Source organism: Trichosurus vulpecula, chromosome 7 (assembly GCF_011100635.1).
Source record: "Trichosurus vulpecula isolate mTriVul1 chromosome 7, mTriVul1.pri, whole genome shotgun sequence".
Taxonomy (NCBI): domain Eukaryota; kingdom Metazoa; phylum Chordata; class Mammalia; order Diprotodontia; family Phalangeridae; genus Trichosurus; species Trichosurus vulpecula.
In genome coordinates this window covers 275,353,559-275,366,021 of record NC_050579.1, presented here as the reverse complement: position 1 = coordinate 275,366,021, position 12,463 = coordinate 275,353,559, and the positions used below count along the sequence as shown (strand labels likewise).

Here is a 12,463-nt window from a genome sequence, read left to right as displayed (position 1 = left end):
AGAGAACTAACAGTTGGTGGGGACGGGGGAGGAGGGAATCAGGAAGCCTTCTTGCTCACGCCAGCCTGAGCTGTGTCTTAAAGAAAGACAGGGACTCTATGTGGCAGAGGTAAGGAGGGAGTTCATTGCAAATGTAGAGGACGGTCAGTGCAAAGAGACTTAGGAGATGGGGTATTTCTGTGAGAAGTTGAGAGTAATATTAACCAGCATTTATGTAGCACTGTACAAATAATATCCTATTTTTATCCTGACAAGAACCTCAGGGGGTAGAGGCTATAATTATCCCCATCTTACAGATAAGGAAACTGAGGCAGGCAGAGTTTAAGTGACTGCCCAGAGTCAAAGAGCCAGCAAATATCTGAAGCTGGATTTGAACTCGAGCTTTAGTGATGCCAAGTCCAAGGTTCTATCCTCTGTGCCACCTAGCTTCCTGTAGGCAACTTGGTTGTATTTAAAAGTTCCGTAGGGATCTACTGAGGCTGGGAAGGTTGAGTCCAGGTTGTGGAGAAGTTTAAAAACAGAGTTTATGTTTTATCCTAAAAAAAAGAGGAAGCCACTGGAGTTGACTGAATATAGGAATCACATGGTCAGATTTGCCCTTAAGGAAAGTTTCTTTGACAGTTGTGTGTAGGCTAGATTGGAGAGGTGAGAGCCTCAGACAGGGAGACCAATTAGGAAGCAGCTTCAGTAGTCTAGGGGAAAGGCAATGAGGGTTGAGCTAAGGTGATGGTAAGTTTAGCTTTTGGACATCTTAAATTTGAGAGGTCTCTGAACATCCATTTTGAAATATCCAATACGTAACTGAAGATGTGAGACTGAAGCTCAGTGTTTATACCTGTTGTTCATTATTTAGTTGTTTTCAGTTGTGCCCGACTCTTTGTGACCCTATTTGGGGGTTTTCCTGGCAAAGATACTGAAGTGGTTTGCCATTTCCTTCTCCAGTTCATTTTACAGGTGAGGAAACTGAGGCAAACAGGGTTAAGTGACTTGCCCAGGGTCACACAGCTAGTAATTGTCTGAGGCTGGATTTGAACTCAGGAAGACTGATCCTGACTTCAGGCCCAGTGCTCTTATCCAGTGTGCCACCTAGCTGCCCCACTTACACTTAGTAACTAATGAAAGTTTCTTGGTTGGTTGGTCACTGGCTTTTGCCACATGACTGTTAATCCCCACCTCAACCATATCCCTCCCTTTGCCGGTAGCATGCTTTCTCCATGAGAATGCTCTATGCCATTTGTTATTCATAGGCAAAGCTGCGCTAAAAATGTTTAACAATCATTTCTCCAAAAACTCCATGTGCAATATATTTTTGGCTTGCATTATAAACATTTTCTCGATTGCTTTCTTAAGTTTAGGCAATCAACAAAGCAATAATCAAATCCAGATTTGTAGCATTGGCCAATTTCCAAGGTCTAAGTGTTGATCCTGAAAATTTAACAATTGGCTCCCCTAAGCCTGTATAGACTGGCCCCAGCATGCCCCCACAATAGGTCACTACGGAATTTATGTTGCTGCCACCCGGCGCCTATCATGTCTCTAGAATGCCCCTTGGGTTGTCTGCAGCTTTGATTCTTGGTATATTGTGCTGTCATATGAATCGATCAACAAACATTTATTAAGCTCCTTGGATGGGCCAGGCACTGTGCTAACCTCTGAGGGTACACAAAGAGGCAAAAAAACAGTCCCGGCGCTCCAGGAGCTTGTGGTCTATGGGAGAGACGATGAGCAAACAAATATAGACAGCACATAAATAAGAAATAGTTATCAGAAGGAAGGCACTGGAATTAAGAGGGGGTGAGAAAGGCTTCCTATGGAAGGGAGGATTTTAGTTCAGACTTATGAGAAGCCAGGGAGGTCAGGAGTCAGAGCGGATGAGGGAGAGCTTTCCAGGCACTGGAAAGAGCCAGAGAAAATGCCCAGAGCTGAGAGATGGAGTGTCTTGTTTGGGAACAGCCAGGAGGCCAGTGTCACTGGATCAGAGAGTACATGTCAGGGAGTAAGGCGTCAGAAGACTGGAAAGGTAGGAGGGGGCTAGGCTGTGAAGGGCATTTTGTATTTGCTCCTGGAGGCCGCTGGAGTTTACTGAGTGGGGGCTGGGGGAGGGGACATAGTTGGATCTGCATTTTAGGAAAATTACGTTAGCAGCTTAATGGAGGCTGAATTGGAGTGGGAAGAGATGGAAGCAGGCCGAGCCATCAGCAGGCTATTGCAATCATCAAGGCACGAGCTGATAAGAGCCCGCACCAGAGGGGTGGCAGTGTCAGAGGAGAGAAGAGTGCGCTTTACAGAGATGCTGCTTAGGTGAACTCGACAGGCCTTGGCAACAGCTTGGGTATGGGAGGGGCAGGGAGATAATGAGGAATCCGGGATGACTCCTAGGTTGTGAGCCTGAAGGTTTGGGGGGACGACATTGCCCTCCACAGTAATAGGAAAGGGGGGCCGGAGGAGGGTTTGGGGCAGAGATAATGCGTTCCATTTCAGACATACTGAGTTTAAGATGTCCACTGGACAGGTCTGAGATGTCGGAAAGGCATCGTAACTGTTCTTCACTATTGAGAATTGGTTGTTTTTTCTAAAAAAAAAGGCTCAATCTTTGAAGAGGAAGCAGCTTGGGATCGTTCAAAGTGCCACTCAGCACCACGAACCTGCCCCTCGGCTTGGTCCAGGGCGATGTCTGATTTCCAGCTGGCCTGAATACAGGAGCCCACTTTATGTAACCAGAGGATGAAGAGCAGGAAGGAAGGAAACAAGCATTTAGTAAGCGCCTAGTGTGTGCCAAGTGTTTTTACAGATTTTATCTCATTTGATTTTCACAATTTGCCCCCATTTTATAGGTGAGAAAACTGAGGCAAAGAGAAGTTAATTGACTTTCCTAGTTAGTAAGTGTCTGAGGCTGGATTTGAACTCAGGTCTTCCTAGGTATTCTATCCGTTTTGCCATCTAGTTGCCCCCTAGAAAGGACCGTGGACATCAGCCTGTCCAACCTGCTCCTATAACGACAGAGGAAACTGAGTGCCATGGAAGGGAAGTGACTTTTCCAAGGTCACACAGGTGGTGAATGACAGAGCGAGGATTTGAACTCAAGACATCGTGGTGTTTCCTTTTATACCTGTTCAATTCTGGGCCCAGATTGTTGTCTTTCTTCAACACAGCTAACAGCCCAGTGTGTGGTGGAAAGAGTGCGAGATTTAGAGTCAGGGGACCTGGGTTCTAATCCTACTCTGTTCCTTACTATCTGCATGGCTTCAAGCATATCACTTTGGGCCTCAGTTTCTTCATCTGTAAAATGAGGTGGTAGGACTAGGTATCCTCTAAGACTACCCTTCAGCTTTAAATGTATGATCTTATGAACAGTACGCCTCTGGAGTCAGGAGACCTGGGTTCAAATCCTGCTTCCTGTATGACCATGTACAAGTTCCCAGAGTCTCAGTTTCCTCGTCTGCAAAATAAGGGGGCTGGACCTCTGAGGTCCCTTCCGTCTCTAGATCTGAGATCCAGTGGTCCTGTGATTAGTTCACAAGAGACTGGATAGTGCGATGCCTAAGGGGGGAAAGGCCATTATGGTTAAGCACTGGGGATCTGGGAAGGCTTCATGAAAGGGGCGACATTTGACCTGGGCTTTAAAGAATTCAGAGCAAACTGGGGGGATTGGGTGGGTGGAAGGATATGTTCCAGGTATTATTGCCGTTTCAATCGTGTCTGAATCTTTGTGACTCCATTTGGGGTTTTCTTGGCAAAGATGCTGGAGTGGTTTGCCATTTCCTTCTCTGGCTCCTTTGGCACATGAGGAAACTGAGGCATACAGGGTTAAGTGACTTGCTCAGGGTCACACGGCTAGTAAGTGTCTGAGGCCAGATTTGAACTCAGGAGGATGAGTCTTCCTGGCTCCAGGCCTATCGGGAACGGCAATAGCTCTCAGGTGGAAAAAGAAAGGGCAACATAGAGTCCAGTTTGACTAGAGCTCTGGGAGAGAGAAGAAAGTAGTATGAGATAAGGCTGTAAGCCTAGGACTTTGGAAGGTAAGCAGAGGAGATTAAACTTTATTAGACAGACAATGGGGAACTGCTGAACCTTTTTGTGACTAGGTCTATGCTTAAGGGAGCTTAATGTGACAGAAGATCAAGAAATGAGTTGGAGGGAGCAAAGGGTCACCAAACCATAGAATGTCAGAATTGGAAGGATCTGTAGTTCAACCCGAAAGAATCTCCACTGTAATACACCTGGTAATGGTCGTCCAGTCTTCGCCTAGAGACCTCCAATGAGGGGGAGCCCATGACTTCCCCAGGCAGCCTATTCCACTTGTGGGTGGATAGCTCTCATGATTAATCTATTTTTTCCCTGATGATCTGCATTTCCCTCTTTAAACGTGCCCATATTGCTCTTAATTCTACTCTCTGTGGCCAAGTCCCTCTACCGTAGGACTGTCTTACAGGTACTTAAAGATATCAGTCTCCTCTTCTCAAGTCAAGTCAAACATCCCCAGTTCCTTCAACCAATCCTCAGATAACAGATTCGAGTTCTTTCACTGATCTGGATACTCTGGCTTATCAAAGCCCTTCTCAAAATGTAGTGTCCAGAACTGAATGCAGTACTCACGATGGGGTCTAACCAGAGCACTGTACAGCAGGACCGTCATCTTTTTATTCCTGAAAGTGTAAGATCTCAATATGCTTCTTGGGCTTCCCTGTGATATTGCTGATTTGATGAGCTTGTGGTCCACTAGGACCCTCAGATTTTCCTTTTCAGAGAGAGTCCTGTCTAACCAGCCACATCTTCTCCATTTTGTGAATTTGATTTCTTGAACTCACTTGTGAGACTTTACATTTATCTCTACCACATTTCATCTTATGAGATGCCACCCAATTTTCTATCTTATCAAGGACTTTTGGATCCTGACTTCGGTCATCTAGTATGTTAGCTCATCCTCCTAGCTTTGTATCATCTAAAGATGTGATAATGATAGCATCTGTGCTTTTATCCAAGTCATTAATAAGAATGTGAAGCCACACAGGACCAGGGACAGATCCTGGGGAATCTGAGTTGACATGGAACTGTTAAAGAGTACCCGTTGAGTCCCCAAATTCACTCAGTTCTGAATCTAATTGTACTGTTGTTTGGTTCATATCCAGGGGTATGGTGCAATTTGCTCATACCAGCTTGCAAATGCCAATTATTAAATTTTCAGGGTGAGCATTTACACCCTGGACGTTAACCAATGCTACAAATCAGGGCTTGATGTATTGTGCTATAGACTTCAAAAAGTAGTAGAAAAAATGTTAATAATGCAAATTAAACTTAAAAGTGTGTCACACATATTTCTTTTTGGAGAGCCAGTTATTAAACATTTACCATCACATCACTACCCATATCTCCTCACCTTGTCAACAAGAGTAGCATGAGATACTTAATAAAAGTTTTATTAAAATTTAGGTAAATTCTCTCTCCAGAATTCTCTTACCCATAGCAGCTTAGGAACCCAGTCCCTCCAAAAAGAAATAAGATAAATTTGGCATGATCTACTTTTGATGAAGTCACGAGGACTTTTTGTGATCATTGCCTCTCCTAGACAGTTTGTATTTTATTGCCTTAATAATGCATTATAAAATTTCCCCAGAAATTTAAGTCCAAGCTCACTGGCCTGTAGTTTGGAAATTCCATTCTCTTCTCACTTTTGGAAACTGGGCTAATAGTTGTCCTTCTCCAATCTTTTCATCCCTCTCATGTTCTCCATGATCTTTTAAACACCCCTGGCAGTGGGTCCAATATATCTATCTTTTTTTTTCTCCAGTTGCTGAGAATGTAGCTCAGCTGGGCTGGGAGACTTGATTTCAGCAAAGGCAGCTAAGTACTCTCTTTCTATCTCCTGACTTATCTTGGGTATCAGCTCTCAAGAAGCCATTTTTGTACTGTCCTTTCCAGTCTAAAGGGCAGATAAAGAAGAAAAGTGAGCAGCTCTGTCTTCTCTGTGTTGTCAATCAGCATCGTCCCATCTACCTCCAGCAGTGGTCCTATCCTTTCTTTGGGCATATGATTGTCTACATTTTAGGCACCTTCAATCAATCAATCAATCAAACAGCATTTATTAAGTGCCTGTGATATGCCAGATATGGTGCTCAGCATTCCCTTCTCTCCCCCAATCCCCACAAAAAAACCCCAAAAGGTTTGTGTTATTCCTACCTTTTCTTCAGCTCACCTTCTTTTTTTCATTTTTAAAAATTTAATATTTTATTTTTCCAAATTACATGTAGAAACAAGTTTAACATTCTTTTTTCAAATTTTTTCATTCCAAATTCTCTCCCTCCTTCCCTCCCTGCTGCCACTGAGAAGGCAAAGCAATTTGACATAAGTTATACATGTGTAGTCATGCAAAACACATTTCCATGGAAGTCATGCTGTGAAAGAAAACACAGGGAAAAAATCCAAGAAAAATAAAGTAAAGAAAAAGCATCTTTGGTCTGCATTCAAACTCCACCAGTTCTTTCTCTGGAGATGGGCAGCACCTTTTGTCATCCGTCCTACAGAATTGTCTTCAATCATTTTATCATTCGGCTCACCTTCCTGAGGCACCCTACTATGCCTTTGTATTAATCCTGCTAATTAACTTCACTTCCATCTAATGGTCGTATCTTTGAAAAATCGAAGTTGGTTGATCAGTCTTCCTCACAACCCTATCACCCTTCTCAGGCAAATTTTTCCTCTTCATTGGAATTGCTTCCCTTTGAATCTTAGGAATTTTATTCTTAAGTTTCCCATCATTCAGGCTGGCTTCCCCTGGAGAATTTTGCTCTGTGGGATCTAAAGTAGGGCTTTGGGATCCTTTCTCTAGTAATCAAATGTCCACAAATCCAGGATTCCCATCAGATCATGCTGGACTTGCCTCTTCTTCTATCACACACTCTGGAAGGGAGTGATTACTTCCCCAAAAGTTCCTATTATTCCTTACTCAGAAGCCAGTGCTTCTCTGTTGATGAGAAAATCATATCCAGAAGAGAATCCCCCATTGTTGGGTGACATTATCATTAAGGCAAGTGAAAAGGTTGTTGGCTGAATATGGGGATTTGTTTTGCTTGACTGCTCAGAATTGTTGTAAGGGCTTTGTTTTCCTTTGCTTTTCAATGAGGGGGAGAGAAAATAGATTTTCTTTGAAAAGAACTAGGAAAAAAAGGCTTTTGGATGCTCTGCTTTTGGCACAGAACTCTTAACAGATCGGTTCTGACTGGATGAAGTACCCTATCACTACTACATTCTGATTCCTCAGCTTATCTATTTTCCTTTTCTGTCTAGGTGGTCTGTAGTTTAGTCCTATCACAGAAATAGCTTTTCTTTGTCCCTCTAATGATCTTTACTCCCACCATGCTTTCTTTACTCTGGTTCCCAGATTTCAGATAGGGGTTTATTTTCTTAATCTGCTCCCACCACTCTCCTTTCTTAAAAATAAGATATTTTTGTCTGAGCCATAATTCTGTCATGGGGCTTATCCCACCAAGGCTCAGCAATACCAATGGGGTCAAGTCTGCTTCCCTGTGTTAACTTTTCTAGTTCAATTTTGTTAGGCAGGACATCACATTAGAAGCTACTGCAATGGAACTGGCAGATTGTGATGTGGTCCTGTGCTATCCAGAGGACTAGAGATAAGAGGATTGTTTGGAGAAATAGCTCACAGTTGATATCAATAGGATTTAATAACTAATTGGATATGAAGGGCGAGAGAGAGGGAGGGGTCAAAAGATAATAGCAAAGTTGCAAATATGAGAGACTGAATGAATGGTGGTCTCACTGACAGGGATCAAAATCAGAATTAGAAGGAGCAAATTTGGTGGGGGAAAGAAAATATACTTGGTTTTGGGGTACCAGTGAGGCACCCCAGTGATGTTCTGCTGACAGTTGGAAATGTGGCTCCATGTACTTCAAGGAAAGATCCAGATTAGAGATAATGAGTTAGAAGTCTGTTTTCATCAAGGTGACAATTGAAGCCATGACACCGAGTGATGCTGAACAGGGAGAAAGTGTGAAGAGAGATGAGAAGACAGCCAAGGACAGAACCTTGGGGTACACTCACGCTACAGTGATAGAGGGGAGATAAGACGCAAATGATGGAAATGGAAAAGCAGGAATTTAAGAGGTAGAACCTGGGAGAGTGTGGTATCTCTTAAGCCAAGGGAGGAAAGACTATTTAGAAGGAGGGGATGATCAGCAGAGATCAGGGAGGATAACCACTGATGAAATTTATTATAATAAAGAGGTGATTCCAAAGTCAATTGTGGCTCTTGAGAGAGTGGTTTCAGTAGAGTGGGAAGGTAGGAAGTCAAGAAACAGCCTGGAGATATGATGTGATTCATATAAGGTGGGTCCTCTATTCTTTCTTTTTTTCTGTAATATAAATGTTTAATTGGTGATATTTTTATATTATAGGCAGCTAGGTGGCACGGTGGATAGCACACTGGGCTTGGAGTCGAGAAGACCTGAGTTCAAATTTGCCAAGTTTTCATCCTGTTTGCCTCAGTTTCCCCATCTGTAAAATGGGGCTAGCAGTAGCACCTACCTTACAGGATTGCTGTGAGACTCAAATGAGATAATATTTGCAAAGCGCTTAGCACAGAGTAGGTGCTTAATAAATGTTTGTTCCATCTATCCATCCATGAGACTTTGCTATTTCAACTATTCCACATTCCCTACCTAAGGCATTAGGACACAGAAGAAGACCTATGCATAGGACCACTTCCTTTTTTAAAATTCAATTTGATTTTATTTTCAGTTCCAAATTCTCCCCCTCCTCTAATAACATCCATCAAGAAGGCAAAAAAAATTACAAGTATATATAATAATGCAAAACAAATTTTTTGCATTAGCCATGTTCCGATTTTTTTTAAATGAAGAAAAAGAAAGAAACAGTGAAAATAGATTTCAATTTGCACTTGGATCCAGCTGTTCTCTGTCAGGAGATGGATAGCATGTTTTATCCTGAGTCCTCTGGAATTGCGGCTGGTCATTCTGTTGGTCAGTTACTTAGTCTTTCAAAGTTGATTATCTTCATAATATTGCTGTTATTGTAGAAATAGTTCTCCTGGTTCCACTTACTTCACTTTGCATCAGTTCATAAGAGTCTTCCAAGGTTTCCCTGAAACCATTCCCTTCATCATTTCTTACAGCACAATAATATTCTGTCACATTCACATACTATAACTGGTTCAACCATTCCTCGTTTATCAGGCATCCTCTCAATTTCCAGTTCTTTGTTACCACAAAAAGAGCTACTATCAATATTATTGAACACATATTCAGGAACACTTCCACTATTTTTTTTAATTTTTAGTTTACAACATTCGGTTCTACATAATTTTGAGTTCCAGATTTTCTTCCCTCTCTCCCCCACTCCCTCCCCAAGACGGCATGGAATCCCATATAGCTTCCACGTATAACTTCGCATTGAATTAATTTACACACTAGTCAAGTTATGGAGAAGAACTGTGATCAGTGAAATGAATCATGCGAAAGAAGAAACAGGACCAAAAAAAAAACAACCCAAAAACAAAAACAAAAGAGAGAAAAAGAAAAAAAAAGGGGGGGGAAGGCTAGCATGAAGTGTGGCTCAATCTGCATTCATACTTCATAGTTCTTTCTCTGGATGTAGATAGCATTCTCCATCATGAGTCCTTTGGAGTTGTCTTTGCACCTTGTGTTGCTGAGAAGAGCGAAGTCTGTCAGGGTTGGTCCTCACAGAATCCATATATCTGTGGTTGTGTATAATGTTCTCCTGGCTCTGCCCTGCTCACTCAGCATTATGTCGTGTAGGTTTTTCCAGGTTATTATGAAGTCCGTATCATCCCCATTTCTTATAGCACAATAGTATTCCATTACCTTCATATACCACAGCTTGTTCAGCCATTCCCCAATTGATGGGCATCCCTTTGATTTCCAGTTCTTAGCTACCACAAAAAGAGCTGCTATAAATATTTTTGTACATATGGGTCCTTTTCCCACTTGTGTGATTTCTCTGGGATACAGCCCTAGAAGTGGTATTGCTGGGTCAAAGGGTATGAACATTTTTATAGCCCTTTGGGCATAGTTCCAAATTGCTCTCCAAAATGGCTGGATCAGCTCACAACTCCACCAGCAATGTAACAACGTTCCGATTTTCCCACATCCTCTCCAGCATTTATCATTTTCCTGTTTTATTATTTTAGCCAATCTGACAGGAGAGATGTGGTATCTAAGAGTTGTTTTGATTTGCATTTCTCTAATCAGAAGTGATTTCAAGCATTTTTTCATGTGCCTATAGATATCTTTAATTTCTTCCTCTGAAAACTGCCTGTTCATGTCCTTTGACCATTTCTCAATTGGGGAATGATTTGTATTCCTATATATTTGGCTCAGTTCCCTGTATATTTTAAAAATGAGGCCTTTATCGGAGACACTAGTTGTAAAGATTTTCTCCCAATTTTCTTCTTCCCTCCTAATTTTTGTTGCATTGGCTTTTTTTGTACAAAAACATTTGAACTTAACATAATCAAAATTATCCATTTTGCATTTTGTAATGCTCTCTATCTCTTGTTGGGTCATGAATTCTTTTCTTTTCCGTAAGTCTGATAAGTAAACTATTCCTTGCTCTCTCAAATTACTTATAGTATCAGCCTTTACTCCTATATCATGAACCCATTTTGACTTTATTTTGGTATATGGTGTAAGATAATGGTCTGTGCCCAGTTTCTGCCCTACCATTTTCCAATTTTCCCAACAGTTTTTGTGAAATAGTGAATTCTTAGCCCAGAAGCTGGCCTCTTTGGGTTTATCAAAGAGTAGATTGCTATAGTTGTTGACTTCTCCATCTTCTGTTCCTATCCTATTCCACTGATCCACAACTCTGTTTCTTAGCCAGTACCAGGTAGTTTTGATGACTGCTGCTCTATAGCACAGTTTAATATCTGGTATGGCTAGGCCACCTTCTCTAGCATTTCTTTTCATCAATACCTTAGATATTCTAGACCTCTTGTTCTTCCAGATGAATTTTGTTATTATTTTGTCCAGCTCTGCAAAATAATTTTTTGGTAGTTAAATTGGTATGGCACTGAATAAATAGATTAATTTAGGTAAAATTGTCATTTTTATTATATTAGCTTTGCCTAACCATGAGCAACTGATATTTTTCCATTTATTTAGATCTGACTTTATTCGCGTGAAAAGTGTTTCATAATTATGTTCATATAGGCCCTGGGTTTGTCTTGGCAGATAGACTTCTAAATATTTTATAGTGTCGACAGTAACTGAATGGAATTTCTCTTTCTATCTCTTGCTGTTGGGCTTTGTTAGTAATGTATAGGAATGCTGAGGATTTATGTGGGTTTATTTTATATCCTGCAACTTTGCTAAAGTTGTTTATTATTTCAAGTAGTTTTTTACTTGATTCTCTAAGATTCTTTAAGTAAATCATCATACGATCTGAAAAAAGTGATAATTTAGGTTCTTCTTTGCCTATTCTAATTCCTTCAATTTCTTTTTCTTCTCTTATTGCTACAACTAACATTTCTAGTACCAAATTGAATAGTAGGGGTGATAATGGACATCCTTATTTTACCGCTGATCTTATTGGGAATGCATCTAGCTTATCTCCATTACAAATAATGCTTGTTGATGGTATTAGGTAGATGCTATTTATAATTTTAAGGAAGGCTCCATTTATTCCTATGCTTTCTAGTGTTTTTTTGTAGGAATGGGTGTTGTATTTTGTCAAAGGCTTTTTCTGCATCTATTGAGATAATCATATGGTTTCTGCTAGTTTTGTTGTTGACATGGTCAATTATGCTAATAGTTTTCCTAATATTGAACCAGCCTTGCATTCCTGGAATGAATCCTACCTGGTCATAGTGTATTGTTCTCATGATAAGTTGCTGCAATCTTTTTGCTAATATTTTATTTAAAATTTTTGCATCAATTTTTATTAGGGAAATTGGTCTATAATTTTCTTTCTCTGTTTTGTCTCTACCTGGTTTGGGTATTAGTACCATATTTGTGTCATAAAAAGAATTTGGTAGGACTCCTTCTTCACCTGTTTTCCCAAATAGTCTACAAAGTATAGGAATTAGTTGTTCTTTAAATGTTTGCTAGAATACACATGTAAAACCATCTGGCCCTGGAAATTTTTTCCTAGGGAGTTCATTAATGGCTTGCTCAATTTCTTTTTCTGAGATGGGGTTATTTAGAAATTTTACTTCCTTTTCTGTTAACCTGGGCAATTTATGTTTTTGTAGATATTCATCTATATCTCTAAGGTTGTCAAATTTATGAGCATACAATTGGGCAAAATAATTCCTAATTATTGTTTTGATTTCCTCTTCATTAGAGGTGAACTCACCCTTTTCATTTATGATACTGGTAATTTGATTTTCTTCTTTCTTGTTTTTAATCAAATTGACCAAAGGTTTATCAATTTTATTGGTTTTTTTCGTAAAACCAGCTCTTTGTTTTA

General features: G+C 40.6%; 1 protein-coding gene across 2 annotated transcripts in view; it reads left to right on the top strand.

The window, feature by feature from the left end:
* CPNE5 (copine 5) overlaps positions 1-12,463 on the top strand; it is a 211,239-nt gene that overhangs the window by 70,224 nt on the left and 128,552 nt on the right. The gene's annotated exons all lie outside the window — the stretch shown is intronic.